We start from the raw sequence: 18424 nt of genomic DNA, 5'->3' as shown, positions 1-18424 counted from the left end.
TACTTCTTTTGATGCTTTTACAACGGTGGCTGTGTATCGTAGAATCGTTAAGGTTGGAAAAGACTTTCAAGATGATCTGGTCCAGCCATCGTCCTACTACCAATGTCACCCACTAAACCATGTCCCTAAGCACCGTGTCCAACCCTTAGAGGTGGTATGGCAGTAGATGTAAATAAATTCTGCATCTGATTCAGCATCAAGAGTACAGGTAAGGATTTTTATTTATTTACTTAAGAGAATGAAGTTTTTTTTTGTTTGTTTGTTTGTTTGTTTTTTGTAATAGCTTCTATTGCTGCCTTTTAACTTCCCTTTTCCTTTTCCCCATGGGCTTATTAGCCCATCTTTGGGTAGAGAGGTGAGGAAGTATCTGTTTGCACAGTAGCAACAGTCACCATAATAATTTCTAGCGATGCAGTGAAATTAAAAGCTGTCAGGCCCGTCTTACAAACATGCCTGTGTGGAACTTTCAGTGAGGCTGCCTAGCTAACAAATATTCATGTGGCCAGTGAGTGTGAGTATAGAGCCCAGATGGGAATACTTACAAGCCAAGCTGCACAGGCTATTTATTTTATAGGCAGTGTTACAACAGTAATATTAAGATCTGCATGTAGCAGTGTGGCAAGGGAAAAGATCCTGTCTCTCATTAGCCACCTCTTAATATAACTAGGTAGATTACCACAGTGCATGCAGCATGAGACTTTATCCAGTATATCTTTCATTGTGAGCTAAGGGTACTTAAGGTTTTATAGCTTTAGATATTCTAAACTAATGCCAGAGAGTCCTTGCAAGTATGTAACAGGCTTTTTCCTGATCATAAGTGAAAATGAGCAAACCAAACTTGAGTTAAATATCTCAATGCTGTTAGAAATCCAGTATCTTCTGTGATCTGTTAGTCGATAGTTTTCTTCCATAGAATCACAGAATATCCTGAGTTGGAAGCAACCCACAAGGAACATTGAGTCCAACTCCTGACCCTACACAGGACTACTCAAAAATCAGACCATATGTTTGAGCGCGTTGTCCAAATGCTTGAACTCCAACAGGCTTAGTGCTGTGACCACTTCCCTGGGGAGCCTATTTGGTGCCTTAGACAAAAAGCTTTTTCTTCTGATAGTATGGAGACCAGATATACAGAGCTATGTGAGTAGGATGGATTTACCCATCTGTTTCACAGAACCACAGAATTGCTTAGGTTGGAAGAGGCCTCGGAGATAATATAGTCTGCCCCCACTCCCCACTTAAGTAGGATCAGCCTGAGCAGGTTGCTCAGGACCATGTCCAGTCAAGTTTTGAATATCTCTACAGATGGAGACTTAAGAACCTCTCTGCAGAGAGAAAGAATAGGGCTATTCATTCCTCTCGCAGTTCTGTAAAGCATGTGAATAATTTAAAAGTTCCTAACCTCCTTTTTATGGCAGACAGGATTAGGCAATAAAATTTTATGAAGCCTTTTTACTCTTCTACCTTCCAGATTAAAAGAGTTGTTTGTTTTTTCTGTTATGAGGCAGAAAAAAATGGCATCTAAATGTTATCAACAGTTGGAGGGGCACAAGATTTTCCCATGTGCGATGGAGAGGTAGTCGTGCTAGGAAGCAGCTGGATCAAACATCAAGTGTATCTGCCAGCAGTCTAGGTAAGTCAAAGACATCACATATATTGCCCAGTGACGTTAAGCTATTTTGAGTGTATTGTTCCTGGAAGTGCTGGATTATCCCTTCTAGGCTATTTCTAGGGGCAGGGTATTCACTGGTCAGATGCGCTCTTAACTCTTAGAGAAATGAATATGCAAGTGCCATCTGAAATGTTTAAGGCAGAGCTGATAATGGTGTTTCCATCAGCCATGGTAGTTGTCATCAAAATGCCTACTTTTCTCACTGAAGAACACCTGAAATTATCCCTACTGCTCCCTTCTTGGTAGTGAAAATCTTCGTCACCAAGGCCCTGGTTGCTTCTCATTTGGGATGCAGCTACCTGATGGCTGGTTCCTGGGACTGGCGCAGAGACACCCTATTTTACCCACTTGTTAGATGTTTGCAAGCAAGGGAACAGTCTTGTCTTATCACAGGGAAACTGCTTTTCCCTCCAATAGCTAGAAGTTTTCTGCTTCTAACTGTTAATGGGGTTAGGATTTTTGATTGTCCCTTAGCCAATTTAGACCCAGCAGAAGTGAGGGGATTTTTTTTTTTTTATCATGGGTGCACTCCTGTGGTTAAGCAAATTCTGTTGTTTTTATAGATCCAGACCACTAAGAGATACCTGTTCTGATGTTATCTATAGCTAGAAGATCTAAAGAACAGATACTGTCTACAATAATATCACATTGGATAACTGACTGCAAAAGGAATGTTGAGGGCATCATAGCACGTGGCCACCACCTATGATGTCTTTAGCAAGTTGGAGGACTCTACAGAATATATTCGTTCAGGCTTGCAGAGTTGCCATGTGAAACTCTTTCCGGAGTTATGCTAAGAATTGAATAGTATATTTAGGAGAAAAATGTACCTTAGACCATTTATTTATGTATTAGGGATTCTGAATCTCTTACAGGATATCTGGGGTACTCTGTGGTTGTGCGTTATATATTTGTAGATTCTCTTTTACCTGTAAATATTTTCATAGATGCTTTTTAGATGTTTTTCTCCCTTTACCTTTAAAACCTCTTCAGACTTCTAGAGCTTTGAAGGAAGAAGGATGGACACTGCTATTCCTATCTGGCTGCATGTGAGCCAAACAGAGGGGTCTGGCTTATGTGTCCCCCAACAGATATTACTGAAGGTAGTTCTGTGACAAAAAGCAGTATGTAAAGGTCTCTATGGTATAAAAATGTAATTTCATATTGTGGACAATGTCAAAAGATGTTCTGTAGACATCATCTGATATAGTTCAGGGTGTTTGCACTGATGTGATTGCCACACCAAGGGGCAACAAAATGTGTTCTCTTCTTGCCCTCTATATGTATAGGCAGTGTCACTGTTGACTCAAATCTGCTCTTGTTAGCAAATGCTGATGTGTTTCCTAGGTCTTTTTCTTTACCAGTTTCTCTGGTTTTTCTGTTTCTTTCTATTGCTGGCAGAATGCCCAGGAATTTGGTTCGGGACTTCTTAGGATGGATTGATCCCATAGATCAATCTGCTTTCATCAAACAGCTCTGTTTCTGTGGTAGGAGGCACCACCGAGATGTTTACTTATTTTTGTTTTAACAGTGATACCCCTACAGTAAAAACACATCAGCTCTCCCATGTTTACAGACACATTTATCGTATTCCATTTCAGCCTTTTCTTTACTAGGGAAAGCCATCCTTCAGTCCTTCCTCCTTAACAACATCCTAGAAATTACATCCCTCTCTGGGCTCTCTATTGCTTTCAGAGTTTGGGAGGGAGGCAAAGCAGTGTCCAAAAATCCCTAGCTGAGACCTTTACTGGCATCATCTGTGACAACGTCAACAGCCTTGTCATGGTCAAAATACATCTGGTACTTCTCCCATTGCCAGATGGCTTGTTATCCTGTTGTAAGAAGAAATTATGTTAATTTGTCAAGTCTTGTCAAACACTGTAGCTGCCACTTGTCACCTTTTGAGGTGCTTTCAGAGTGTCCTGATTGGATTGGGGTTGTGGGGTGTTTTTTTTGTTTGTTTGTTTGTTTTTTGGTTTTTGTGTTTTTTTTTTTTTTTTTTTAATGGAGCAGGTACATTACAAACTAGCTTGCTCACTCTGTTTTTTCAAATGTTTGAAAAAACAATGAACAAACAAAAGCCTCACCATCTGTTCTTTTCTACAGTCTCTTTCTTTTCTGTGGTTCTTAGAAATGACTGCTCCAATCAGATCGGATAGGTTCATCAAGCCCAACTAATTAGGAGTTTATTTTTCCCCACTTTCCAAGCTTTCCCTAGCCTGCTTTTTACCTACTTACACTGAAGCCTTACCTTTACTTGCTGGCTTTAATTGTGGTAGGAGCTGCTTAACATCTGATCTGTTTTAGAAAAAGAATGATGCAAACAAGATCACGAAGACTTAAGATTTCTTGGTATCAACTAATGAGGTGATGGTTTTGTCTGACTGCTGGGAATTATAGCTTCACTTTCCTTGTGGTAGTGGTGGTGGTTGATTGGTTTTATTCCTACTGTACTTATAAAATCACTTTTTTTTTCTTCCAGTTTCACATCATTTTTTCCTCCATGTACTCTTACCATTTTTCTAAACTTCCTTTTCTTCAGCCTTGTATTTTTAATTGGTAAAAAAATTCACAATTTACCCAAGTTATCTGTCTTCTGTGGTTTCATTTCTCTCAAGCTGAAGTAGCTTGAAGCCATGACCTTGATCCAAGGATTCTAATTTTTTCCCTTACACTTTTCAGCCTGTGCTCAGGTCCTTCAGGTATTTTTATTAGTTTGGGGGAGGGAGACTGAGTGTACCCTTTTTGGAGTAAATTAAGAGACTTTTAATATCTGTGGTTCTTCCTATATTTTGGACTACCAAGCGAGCATATGAATCTTTTGATAACTAAACTAAAGACTCCATCTGTTTTTTATTCTTGAATAATCTTTGTATTTTATTATTTGTATTCTGGTTATGATACTTCCTATAAATTGTGTTAATTGACTAATCATGTTTATTGTATTAAGACTTTCAGCTCTGCCTCATCCTTACTGGGGTGTTATACAACCATCTAATACCAGTTTTATCTACTCTTTTCTCTCCCTTTGCCTTATTGTGTCCATATTCATAAATAAATGTGTTCTGTCTCAACATCAAGGATGCCTTACTATTTCCCTGCATGTTAAGGAATCAACGTGATAGAGGGAGTCTAAGAGTTTGTCTATGTAGGCTTGTCCCTAATGGTGTCTGATACCAAAGAGTTAAAAACACTATATCTAAATGTTATCAATTCAGTGACCTCTCCCATGCCACTTTCAGCAATAATTAACAGTGCTGTTTCAAGAGAGATTTCAAAAATGTGCCTATGTAATTAAGTTGGATCAATGCAGCCACCTTAGTACTTCAGGAGTTGTGCAAATGTTTTAGAAGGTCAATTAGACTTAAGCTTTTAAGAACTTTTACTTACATTTGATTAAATGCTGTCGTCTTGCTTTGATATTTAATATTTAGTTCTGGAAATGCTGAACAGCAGCTTCTAAAATAGGTTTACTCCTCTGTTTTTCAGTGCAATGAGTTCAGGGAAGTTGTAACTGCAGGCAGTACAATCTGGAGATAAGGCCACAGTTCCAGGCCAGGCTTGGCATTTGATCTTGGTCGAGCCAATTCACTTATTTGTAGCTTGTAAACTCTGGCTCTGGTCAGTAAGGCAAACATAATTATTCCATCCTTTTCCGTAATGCACTTAGTGAACTGCAGCCAAAGTCACTGTGTTTCGCTGGTAAACAACAGCTACAGCAGAGTTAATACCTTAACTTTACACACACAGTAGCACTAATTCTTAGCCTGGGAACTGAATACACAGCCAGCTGTACATACTTTTATTTCAAAGCACAGGTTTCTAGAAGTTAAACTTTAACTTTGTTAAGGAATGCTTCCAATAAGAGCTGTCTGCAATGATTTAACCAGTAACTGCCACATTAGGGAAATAATTACATTAAGTTTAGTAGTTTAAGATTCTAATAATTGGTCAAAGATATTAAAACTTAGCATTGATTTCTTATTTTATAAAACAAATGCTGTTTTGTTGTTGCCCCTATCCCAAATCCATTAAAATACTAAGTCTGTCTTTTTTGTCTGAATAAAAGGACTCAACTACTGCTGCTTAATATTACTCTTGTAAAAGCTTCATCATCTAATTGCTCCCCACTTATGAGAGGGCAGGGAATAAGAAAGTCTTCCTAAAGAAGAATGATGTTACAGCCTATTGGCCTAAATGTCAGGAGGAGTTCCCCACACTGTTCTTCACAGTAGCACTTCTCTCTTGGAACAATTCTTTACCTTGGAGATGGGATTTAATACATTAATGTGAAACATAAAGATGAGGGAGGAGAAGAGATACTCCATTATCCAGATTGAGGCATCTGACTGTACACAAATAAGTACCTACTGTGAATTGGAAGAAGTAAGAGCTCTGAATGGGTCTCTGGAGGCTTTATTGATGGTATAGAAAGGCTTGGCTTATAACTGAGCTACAGAAATTGAATGCCTAAGGCTACACTGTAAGTCTCATCTCTCTGAAGTACAGATTGTGCAGTAGTATATTGCAGAGCTAGTGAGAGGAACAGCTCATTACTACCAACACTCACCGCCAAAATATCTGTATGCTATAAGGGTATGAATATGAGATACAAGAAGTCACTAACTTTGAAAGAAGGTGAGGTTTGGGGTCCTCCAGCTTCACATTCCAAAGGAAAGCAGTTGATGGAAGAGCAACTACACAACAGCTCTGCATGATGACGAGTTGGTTCTTTAAACAAGCCAAAAGTAGGGCTCTCTGCCTTTTCAAGCTACTCCTTTGAAGACCTCAACAGTTGTTTTCTTCAAAGCCTGTACTGATTGTCTTTTCTTATCTTTACTTCTGAGCATGTAGCCTTTGGTGTTACTGTGGCTGTAACCTGCTTACCATGTTTGTATATAAGTGGTGTGATATTTGCGGGCAATCAGGGATCTATGTGAAATCACAGTGGTGAATGACAGCCATTCTGTTTTCTTTCAATGATATGTTGCTTATAGTTGTTTTAGATGCAAAGCTGGTTGGGACTTTCCAATAACGCTTTTTCAAAAAAAAAAAAAAAAAAAAGAAAAAAAGAAAGGAAGAAAAGCAAAATTGCCAAAGCCAGAACTCTGTGAAAGTCTGTTTTTGATGATATTGATTCATCCTCAGTTTATCTCTAGGATCCCAAAGGTTTCCCATCACTGGAAAACTTATGAGCTCCTTTATTAAACTAGAGGTGTCCTAACATGACACCTTGTATTTACTTGGGCTTCGTGTATCACCTTGGATTTCTTACACTGAGGTGATTTTCTTATTAATGGGATATTTTTGAAGTAGTGTTTGTCACACACTATGAAATCATGTGTGACATCATGAAATACATAAATGTCAAAAGTTCTGGGTTTTGTGTTTTGTTTTTTTTTTTTTTTTTTTTTGAAACAGAAGACAGAATAATTCCTAAGAGGAATCTTCAACTTCAAGATAATGTATTTTGAATAAGATGCTAAAAACCAACAACTTAAGCTCTTTTTCTTAATGGTAGAAAACCAGCGTTCAAATCCTGGCCAGACTTATGCATACCTATAAATACCCCGATCACAAAAACAAATTCCACACTTTTTACCCTGAGCTATTGTCCAGAGCTGTTAGCTGGGACCTCATATAGCAAGGTATAACTGATTGCATTTCCACAACTACTGTTGTCATTCCTCTCTGACCTTAGTCTCATACATTTGTCTTAGGATTTTAAACAATGCTATAAATGCCTTTTGGAAGGTGTGATGGAAGCCTAAGATTTTCTAGATTTAATAAGGTTGCATTTGTTTACTCTTTGTGCTGGATGTTTTCCTTTTGACTGAAAAGTATACTAGTTCTTATAAGACCTACTGTAATCAACACTCAGATTTAACTTGAATCATCACGTGATGAATAGATGAGAAATAGTAAAGGAAAAGTGCCATCTTATAAACTCACGGACTTCAGACCAGCTACTAGAGATGAAGTTTGCCCAGTGTCACTTTGTGCATCACATTAATATGATGAGAGACTAAAGAGGAAACTGAGATATAGTCACCTATGGGGCCAAAATCAAAGTCTCAGAAGTCTTAATCATGTTCTTACTCTGGTGATCAGCTGTATTCTTTTGAGCAAGACTAATAGAGAGCAAAAAGTCTTTTGAGCAACTTAAATGCATGTAAGAACTGCATGTTCTCTGCTCCCACAAAATTAGCATGCATCTGCTTCCCTCAGTTGAGAGCTGAAATACCAAAATAAATACATTCCCTTTAACAGCTTTTTTCACTTATGATGGCTATTTAAAACACACTAATTTTCTGGTACTCAAGGCTGCAAGAACAGGTAAAAGCTGCCTTCTCTTCCCTCTGGCCCATACTGATAGTGGCAGCAGAAGAGTGGAGCTGTTACCTATTCAAATATAAATATTTGACACCTGCTTGTTCCTCCTGATTATGAGGAAAAATGAACTTCAGCCCATTCACTTAGCAAACCTAGTTAGGTTTCTAATTCCTCCAGCAACAGTGGGAATGTGCTCACTGCCAAATCCACCTGCTGCTCACAGTGATGAAGTTAGAAACAGCAAAATCAGCTGAGGGAAAAGATTGTCTTTAATTGGAAACACAAGGATCATCTTGTAGATTAGTTTCAGTATAGAACATTGAACCTCATGCTCCTAATTAACTATTTAGGCATTTAACTGTAAGGTATGGATCCTGACTAGCCCTTGAGCAGAGGGAGGGGATATGGGAGTTGAGGAGGAATGGAAACAGGTCCCTGCTCGACATCGCAGGCGATGCCCTCCCCTTCCGGCCCCACCTTCCCAGGTGCCCTTACACAACAGGTTTGAGGCCCTGGAGATTGAGAGGCCAGTGGGTGAGGAAGAGGTAGCAAGTGTTCCCAGGAGGATGCCTAGGGCGAGGAGGTCGACTCCATGCTTCAGGACTGCCTCCACCAAGAAAGGCAGAAGGGTTATTGTTGTGGGAGACTCTCTTCTCAGGGGAACAGAGGGCCCTATTTTTTGGCCTGACCCTACCCATAGGGAAGTCTGCTGCCTCCCTGGGGCCAGGGTCAGGGATGTTGCCAAGAGGCTTCCCAACCTGGTTCGCCCCTCAGACTATTATCCTCTTTTGATAGTCCAGGCAGGTATTGACGACATTGAAGAGAGAAGCCTGAAAGCTATCAAAAGAGACTTTAGGGGGCTGGGTCAGTTAGTGGATGGAGCGGGAGTGCAGGTGGTGTTTTTGTCCATCCCTACGGTGGCAGGGAGGGGTACAGAGAGGACACGGAAAGCCCACCTGATAAACACGTGGCTCAGGGGCTGGTGCCAACGCAGAAATCTTGGGTTTATCGACCATGGGGCACTTGACTCGGCACCCGGCCTGATGGCCGCAGACGGGTCCCTGTCTTTTAGGGGAAAAAGGATCCTGGGCCAGGAGCTGGCAGGGCTCATTGAGAGGGCTTTAAACTAGGTAAGAAGGGGGATGGGGCTGAAGCAAGGCTTGTTGGAGCTGTGCCGGGGGAACAATAGCAAGGCCGGGGGATAAGGCAATGGCCCAGCTGGAGTGCATCTACACCAATGCACGCAGCATGGGTAAGAAACAGCAGGAGCTGGAAGCCATCGTGCAGCAGGCAGGCTACGACTTGGTTGCCATCACGGAGACGTGGTGGGACCACTCTCATGACTGCAGTGCTGCAATGACTGGCTATAAGGTCTTCAGAAGGGACAGGCAGCACAGAAGGGGTGGTGGTGTGGCTCTCTATATTAGAGAGTCTTTCGATGTTGTGGAACTCGAGGCTGGGAATGACAAGGTCGAGTCCCTTTGGGTTAGGATCGGCAGGAAGGCCAACAAGGCTAGCGTCCTGGTCGGGGTCTGCTATAGACCGCCAAACCGGGATGAGGAGACGGATGAGGAGTTCTAAAGGCAGCTGACAGACGTTGCAAAATCGTCGATGCTTGTTCTCGTGGGGGACTTCAACTTCCCTGACATATCCTGGAAGCACAACACAGCCCAGAGAAAGCAGTCTAGGAGGTTTCTGGAGAGCGTGGAAGATAGCTTCCTGATGCAGCTGGTTAGTGAACCTACCAGGGGTGGTGCCCCGCTAGACCTTCTCTTCACAAACAGAGAAGGACTGGTGGAGGATGTGATTGTCGGGAGCTGTCTTGGGCAGAGTGACCACGAAATGGTGGAGTTCTCTATTCTTGGTGAGGCCAGGAAGGGGACCAGTAAAACCGCTGTATTGAACTTCCGGAGGGCTGACTTTGAGCTGCTCAGGACACTGGTTGGCAGAGTCCCTTGGGAGGCGTTTCTGAAGGGCAGAGGAGTCCAGGAAGGCTGGGTGCTCTTCAAGAGGGAAATCTTAATGGCGCAGGAGCGGTCTGTCCCCACGTGCCCAAAGACGAGCCGGTTTGGAAGAAGACCGGCGTGGCTGAACAGAGAGTTGTGACGAGCTTAGGAGAAAAAAGGGGGTTTATAGTCTTTGGAAAAGAGGGCAGGCCACTAGGGAGGACTATAAGGATGTTGCGAGGCTGTGCAGGGACAAAATTAGAAAGGCCAAAGCTCATCTGGAGCTCAATCTGGCTACTGCCGTTAAAGATAACAAAAAATGTTTTTATAAATACATCAGCACAAAAAGGAGGACTAAGGAGAATCTCCATCCTTTACTGGATGCGGGGGGAAACTTAGTTACAAGAGATGAGGAAAAGGTGGAGGTGCTCAATGCCTTCTTCGCCTCAGTCTTTAGCGGCAATACCGGTTGTTCTCTGGATACCCAGAACCCTGAGCTGGCGGAAGGGGATGGGGAGCAGGATGTGGCCCTCACTATCCATGAGGAAATGGTTGGCGACCTGCTACGGCACTTGGATGTGCACAAGTCGATGGGGCCGGATGGGATCCACCCGAGGGTACTGAGAGAACTGGCAGAGGAGCTGGCCAAGCCACTGTCCATCATTTATCAGCAGTCCTGGCTATCAGGGGAGGTCCCAGCTGACTGGAGGCTAGCAAACGTGATGCCCATCTACAAGAAGGGCTGGAGGACTGACCTGGGAAACTACAGGCCTGTCAGTTTGACCTCAGTGCCAGGGAAGCTCATGGAGCAGATCCTCTTGAGAGTCATCACGCAGCACTTGCAGGGCAAGCAGGCGATCAGGCCCAGTCAGCATGGGTTTATGAAAGGCAGGTCCTGCTTGACGAACCTGATCTCCTTCTATGACAAAGTGACGCGCTGGGTGGATGAGGGAAAGGCTGTGGATGTGGTCTACCTTGACTTCAGCAAGGCTTTTGACACCGTCTCCCACAGCATTTTCCTCAAGAAACTGGCTGCTCTTGGCTTGGACTGGCGCACGCTTCGTTGGGTTAGAAACTGGCTGGATAGCCGGGCCCAAAGAGTTGTGGTAAATGGAGTCAAGTCCACTTTGAGGCCAGTCACTAGTGGTGTTCCCCAGGGCTCGGTGCTGGGGCTGGTCCTCTTTAATATCTTCATCGATGATCTGGATGAGGGCATTGAGTGCACCCTCAGTAAGTTTGCAGATGACACCAAGTTAGGTGCGTGTGTCGATCTGCTCGAGGGTAGGAAGGCTCTGCAGGGGGATCTGAATAGGCTGGTCCCCAGTCCTGGTCCCCAGTCCTGGTCCATTGTGGCATCCCAAGCAAACTGCTCCAATTCCTTTCCATTGACAGAGGTGAGACTTACTGACATGTAGTTCCCAGATCCTTTTTCCTGCCCTTCTTGAAGATCCAAATGACACTGGCTTTCCTCCTGTCTTCAGGCACCTCACCTGTTCTCCAGGACCTTTCCAAGATGATAGGGAAAGTTCAGCGATCACATCTGACAGCTCCTTTAGCACACACAGATCTAGTAGATTTGTAGTAGACCCCTGCCACGGTGTCTCCCATACCAGCCCACCCCTTTTGTGTTGTTTTTTTTTTTTACTCACAAGCTCTCCACCTGTCCATCACCCTCCCCCAGCTGCAGCTGGGTATGCTCTAATTGCTCCCTCACATAAAGGGCAACCCCACCCCCTTGCTTCCCCAGCCTGTCTCTTCTAAAGAGTACGTAGCCATCCATGACTGCGTTCTACTTGTGTGAGCTGTTCTATCACATCTCAGTGATCGCACCGAGATCGTGGCCCCGCGACCAAACCCAGATCTTGAGCTCATCCTGTTTATTTCCCATGCTCCGTGCACTGGTGTACAGGCACTTTAGGGAAGCAGCAGGTACAGTTACCCCGAGGGGATGCGAGAAGAATGTACTGGACAGGGGATTGGGAACGCTACCTTCTCTGAGGAGCCCTCAGACAATCCTATGGGAGAGCTCTGAAGTTTTTCCCTGTCTTCAACAGTGGCAGTAGTGTGAAACGTGTTCATCTGATTCGTGTTAATATGGAACAATGCTAGGGCCGCATGGTGTGATGAATGTGACCTTCTGTCCTACAGACCCTTGTATAACCACAAGTCTAAGAAAAACAGAGTGCTTAATGTATAGAGTTCTTGTACCTTGCAAAGGAATGTTTTAGCAATTCGTGTCAATAGAGAGCTTGAAGGGAAATGTATTTGTAGGCTTTTCCTTGAAGTCTGATATCTGGGGGGAGGGGGGGTGTCAGAGTAGCTGCTAACTAGTATGACTATTTATTATGACTGTTGCATGGGACACTATGCAAGTCTCTGATATCTGGCCAGGAGACTAAGGAGACGGGGAAAGCTGAAGAACGACTAAAAGACAAAGCTTGCAGGGGACGCTGCACCAGTCTCTGCCATACAGCCAAGTTGGACAAAGGAGAAGGACAAGAGGTCTGAGATAAGGAGGATTGTTCACAAAGGGACAGGTTATGCATATGTACAGGAGCATTGGGAAACTTCATGTATATGTAACTCTTTACTAGATATAACCAAAGCAAGTTGCCACGTTAGGCATGCACAACTTTGGTGGGACTACCCCTACCGTGCTGCCCAGAACTGAGTGAGCATGCCTACTTTACAATCTTACTGATCGTGGAGTCAGCTTCTTGTGAGTCATTTTGTCATCTTTCTGTGAGCCAGGCAGGAGACACTCTGCTCGGCTGTGGGATCGGCTGCGGAGCAGATGCCCCTAGGTGCACCCCAAGTGTTTTGCTCGGAGGGGACTCCACTCAGCTGCTCACCGCAGGAGCAGACAAAGACCTCCTGAAGCTGCAGACAAACGGTATGTTTTCAGCTGCTGGAGGGATACTAACTGGAGTGTAAATAATTGTATGTCTTATTCTGAAATGTCCAGGTATTTTGTGTTGAAAGTATTTGCGTAAGTGGAAGGGTTTGAAACAAAGTGTTACAAGTCGCTTCACGAAGAACACAGTCAGAGACAATACTTATTTGGGTTGGTTATTATTCTAAATTATGTTCTTGTGGTATGAATGAGATGCGCTAGAGGCCTCTTTGTGTGCTTGCATGATTGTGCAGTGTGAGTGAAACACAGCATTGCCGCAAAATGAGTGTGGAGTTCCAATCCGCGGTTCCGTGTTCTCCGCGAGGGGACTGGGTGGAGACGAACGAAGTGCGTGACAGACCGAAAAGAAGTGCTGTTTTATCCAAGGTTTGATTGGTGGTGCCCAATATATGGGCCTGGCGGTGTATCTTGTGAGCCTATTTTTGCTCTTAAATGCTTTGAGTGTGACAAGAAGAAAAAGGCGGGAGCATTATCTAAGTAACTAACAGTTGAGAAGTGTTGGTGTATTTGCTGTGGTGTTTGGTCAGTTTCCCAAGTACTGGGGGGGGGAGGGGGCTGACTGATTATCAAAGCAGAATTGAAAGAGTCATTTCTTTGGTGGTTCGGGCTTGAGCCCTGGGAATTTGGTAAGAAGGGGGAGAGCGAATTTATTTAGGCCTCAATACCTTTTTAAACCCCCATATTGATGGATACACAGGAGTGATTCCTTGTTTTGTATGGGCTTACTAACAAAGTGCATGAGAAAAAATGGTATTCGGCTTGAAATTCGGTCCTGTTGAAATGTAAATTTTTGTGGAAAAGGCGGTAATGTTTGTCTAGAAGACAAAAGGCTGAGTGCTTCAGCTGTTTTCCTGAAGTTCCATGGATTTATGATTAGAACAGGGCTCATTAATAATCTGAAATAGTAAAGTTTGTGTGTGGGAAGAAGCGTTTAATCCCAGAGAATTGGGACGCTGGGGAAGAAGATTAGAAAAAGGTAGTAAAAACCTGCAGGTTTGTGTGGAAATTGAAACAAAGGACAGTAACTAGTAAGGAATAGTAATAAATAAATAAAAGGGAATGGGAAATCAAGGAAATGAGTAATATCCAAAGCAAAGACACTTTAAAGAAAGCCTCCTTGGGAGCATATTGGCACATTGGAAGGATATTGTTAGAACTGGGGGCACAGAAAGCAAGAGGACTTTCACCAAGTATTGCAATCATTGTTAGCCACTGTGTAAACTAAATGGCCACTTCATGGATCAATCGACTGTAACACTATCTTGCAATTAATGTTGTTTTTGAGGAGAGAAGGAAAACAGGATGAAATGTATTCTACAGACATGTTGTTCCAGCATCTTAGAGGGAAAAGGAGTGGAATTAAGTTGGCCCCTGACTGAGCCTTTGGTGTTGGCATGAGAAAAGTACAGGCTGGAGAAAGATAAAGGAAGGGTTAAAAGAGTTGTTGAAGGTGTTAAAGGTGTGGCATGTAGTATTTAACAGAGCTGTTTGAAGTTGAATGAGCAGGGAAAGAGGATGTAGGAGTGTTAATAGTTCTGCCTCCACAGGAGGCTGTGATCTCAAAATCACCGGTGTGAGCCCTTTGGGGCAGAGGGACCATGATGGGTGCGAGAGAGTTGTCATGGACACAGAAAAGCAACAAACTCTTAAAACAACCTGAGTTTATGAGTGAGCTCAGATTGCCAACGGGACCGCTCAGGGAACTGTTGACAATTGCATTCCCCTGACCGACCCCACACTGAGACTATAGTCACCCCGGAAATAATGAACGGTAAATACCAAAATCTGGTTAAATTGGGAATTGAGAATCTGTTCCAACAAGATCCAAAAGAAATCCCTATGGAATTTTTGGACCGACTCTGAAATGCAATGGAAAACAAAACAAAGCAAACAAACAAAACTGGAGAAAATAGGGGCTAAGTTAGAACAAGGAAAATGGACGCTGCCAGACTCACGAGAGATATTGCCAAAAGCTTATGCGAAGCAAATATTGGGACGTTTGCATGCACAAACACATTGGGGTACAAAGGCATTAAGCAATCATTTACTTAAACAATTTGGTTGCATTGGGATTTTTGAAATAGCAAAGCAAATTGTACAAAGTTGCTTAACTTGTCAGAAGACAAATAAGAAAGTGTTTCGACAAGCAGCCACGGGAGGGAGAAAAAACAGCTTATAGGCCTTTTGAGAATAAAGTACAAGTTGATTTAACTGAATTGCCTAGGGTAGGGAGAATAAAATATCTATTGGTCATAGTAGATCATTTAACACAATGGGTAGAAGCTTATCCCGTAGCACGAGCTACGGCACAAATGGTGGTAAAAATTCTATTAGAACACCTGGTACCTACAAATGGGATAATCCAGTACATTGATTCTGATCAGGGCACACACTTTACTTCTAAAATAATAAAATTATTATGTCAATCATTAGGTATTCAGTGGGAATACCATACTCTGTGGCACCCACAAAGTTCAGGGAAAGTAGAAAAACCGAATCAAGCAATAAAACAACAATTGGCTAAATTAATGATCGAGACACAAATGCCCTGGGCGAGATGCTTACCATTGGCAGTTTTAAACATAAGAACTAAACCACACAGTGAGACTGGATTATCACCATATGAAACAATGTAGTTGAGGATCATAGCATCCAGAAATGTGTAATTATTATTGGAAGGAGATTACAAGAGCTAAGAGAAATTGGAATGATGGCTCAAACACCACCTTTAGGATTTGCTATTTGTAAAATACAACCAGGAGACAAGGTCTTAATAAACACCTGGAGGGAAGAATCATTGAACCCCCGACGGGAGGGATTGTACCTTGTTTTCCTTACTACCTCACAGCAGAAAGGGGTTGGACCCACGCATCCAGAATAAAAGGACCAGTAACTACTGAAACTTGGAGGGTTGAGTCCGCTCCTGGGGCACTGAAACTCAAGCTACAGAAGAACTAATATTCTGGCAATGAGGCTCTGCATGAATTAAGGATGCCAAATAAAGGGGACAAGCGTAAAGGGAGGAAAGGGAGAAGGCAAGACCAGGGCAGGACCCTCCACTGCAGTGTGTATGGTCTACCGAGGGAGGCAACCCCTATGGGTATTGACTGCCGAGTGAAAGGGCCTCGACCGGACTTCTCCCACACTAAGGTCAGGTTGTCCTGAGAAAATAAGGTAAGAACTTTTTTTTTTTTTTTAAAACCATATAAAATTGTGATTCGTTTTCCAGGAGCTGCATGACCCTGACAGGCTGGATAGTAACACAAGCCCAAATCGACCCTGAAAGTGGGCCCAACCCCTTGATTGAAGGCGTTTGCTTATTATGATCCAGCTACGTGGGCAGAAGACGGATCCTGGGGCTATAGGACCCCAATATATATACTTAATAGAATAATTAGGTTACAAGCTGTAATAGAAACAGTTGTAAATAAAACCGGAGACACGCTTGGATTAATTTCAAAGCAAAATACCAAGATGAGAACTGCTTTGTATCAAAATTGCTTAGCTTTGGATTATTTACTAGAGAAGGAGAAGTCTGTGGAAAACTTAACCTTAGTACTTGCTGTTTAGAGATTGATGATGAGGGTGTTTCTTCCTAGTAGCTGGTAGAATGCTATGTTCTGGCTTAGGATGAGAAGAGTGCTGATAATATGCTGATGTTTTACTTGTTGCAGAGCAGTGCTTACACCAAGCCAAGGACGTTTCAGCATCTCACTCTCTCCTGCCAGCAGGCAGGCTGGGGGTGCAAGAGCTGGGAGGAGGGCCGGAATGCTCAGGGTTAGGCTGGGCATCGGGCAGTGGGTGGTGAGCAATTGCATTGTGCATCACTTGTTTCGTACGCATTATTACTAGTAGTACTACTATCTTCATTATTGTTATTATTATTATTATTATTATTATTGTTATTTTCTTGTCTTTATCTCAACTCATGGGCTTCACTTTCCCGTTTCTCTCTCCTATCCCAGAGAAGGAGGGGGGGAGGTGAGTGAACAGCCGTGTGCTGTTTAGCTGCCCGCTGGATTAAACCACAACAGAAAGAAAAGCTGTAAATGAACTTGTAAAAGAAATGAAGAAAATTGCACATGTCCCAGTTCAGATCTCAAAGGGAATCGATCTAAGAGGATGATGGGAGGGGCCTTTATGGGTGGTGATTGGCTTGCTAAAATAAGGATGGTTGTATTGGGGATATGTGGAGGATTGTTAATAATTCCATGTTTAATACCTTGTATTACCAGATTAATACACTCGGTTATACAGGGAATGCAAATATCTGCGGTACCTGTTGACCCAGAAGCAGGGAAGGAGAAAACCCATTCCCTGATGCTAATAAAAACAAAGAAAGATCCAAAATTGGTATCAATTGGTATCAATTTGGCAAGTATTGACTTGATTGGAAAGGAAAACACAAATCAATGCCATGAAAAAGGAGATGGGGGATTGTGAAATCCAGGAACTAATTATAATAACCCTGCCTTTTCCAGAAGTAGTAATGAACATGTATTAGCCTAGGAGTAGAAAAAGCCGCCGCCTGATGTAACTTGTGTGCGTGTTGGAGGATCCCAGACTCCCCGTGCACCCAGCACTCTTTACTTGCCTTTTATTAAGCCCATAAATAAATCTCATAAAGCTAAGTTAACTCAGAATTTATAGCAGTATGATGAAAACTGTTGCACTCCAAGTTGGGAAGGGGAGAGGAAAATGTTCGTGTATACGTGTACATTATACGTGTATACGTGTACACATACGTGTACTCAAACAGCTGATTACACCTTTGCATACACCTTTTAAGGGAAAACTTTAAACCTGAGAAGCAACAGGCAGTTTTCTATGTTTCCTGATATGATAACACGGTGTATGATATAGGGATGATATCATACCTATAGTCTGCTGCAGGCTGAAAAGTAGCCTGTGCCTCAGGTACCGTTTTATGCCTTTGCTTGTGCTACTGCATCCCTGTAAGTCTTCAAAAGGGAAATGAAATTATCCTACCCAGAAGAAACACCGTCCAGAAGACACTTGAGTTGTTAGGGCCTGAATTCTCAATGAAACCAAAGGCAGGGATCTTACTGACCTGAAGAGAGGCTTTAATCTCTCCTGGCTTGTTTACTCCTGAAGGAGTGTGAAAGAGACGCGTGTCCTTGTATGTGAAGAGGAGGTGAAGGAGCAGCTACTGCAAGGAACACACAAATCCGTTGTGCCAGACTAAGAGGTGGTTGTCTCTGGGCTGAGGGACTGCATCAGAAACACAGAATTTCTAGGTTGGAAGAGACCTCCAAGATGACCGAGTCCAACCTCTGAGCTAACACTAACCAGTCCTCCACTAAACCATATCCCTAAGCTCTACATCTAAACATCTTTTAAAGACACCCAGGGATGGTGACTCCACCACTTCCCTGGGCAGCCCCTTCCAATGCCTCACAACCCCTTCGGTAAAGAAGTTCTTCCTAATATCCAAACTAATAGTCCCCTGGCTCAATTTTAGTCCATTCCCCCTTGTCCTGTCACCAGGCACGTGGGAGAACAGACTGACCCCCATCTCGCTACAGCCTTCTTTAAGGT

General features: G+C 43.0%; 1 long non-coding RNA gene across 1 annotated transcript; it reads left to right on the top strand.

Annotated features, from left to right (window-relative positions):
• The first annotated feature begins 11115 nt into the window (after positions 1-11115).
• LOC311435149 lies at positions 11116-16770 on the top strand. The gene is made up of 2 exons (XR_014691961.1): positions 11116-12844; positions 16095-16770. It is a non-coding gene; the product is annotated as an uncharacterized lncRNA (long non-coding RNA).
• Positions 16771-18424: the final 1654 nt, after the last annotated feature.

The sequence above is a fragment of the Aythya ferina genome (genome assembly GCF_964211825.1).
Source record: "Aythya ferina genome assembly, chromosome: 3".
Taxonomy (NCBI): Eukaryota; Metazoa; Chordata; class Aves; order Anseriformes; family Anatidae; genus Aythya; species Aythya ferina.
The sequence above is the reverse complement of the archived record's forward strand: the minus strand, read 5'-3'. Positions and strand labels throughout refer to the sequence as shown.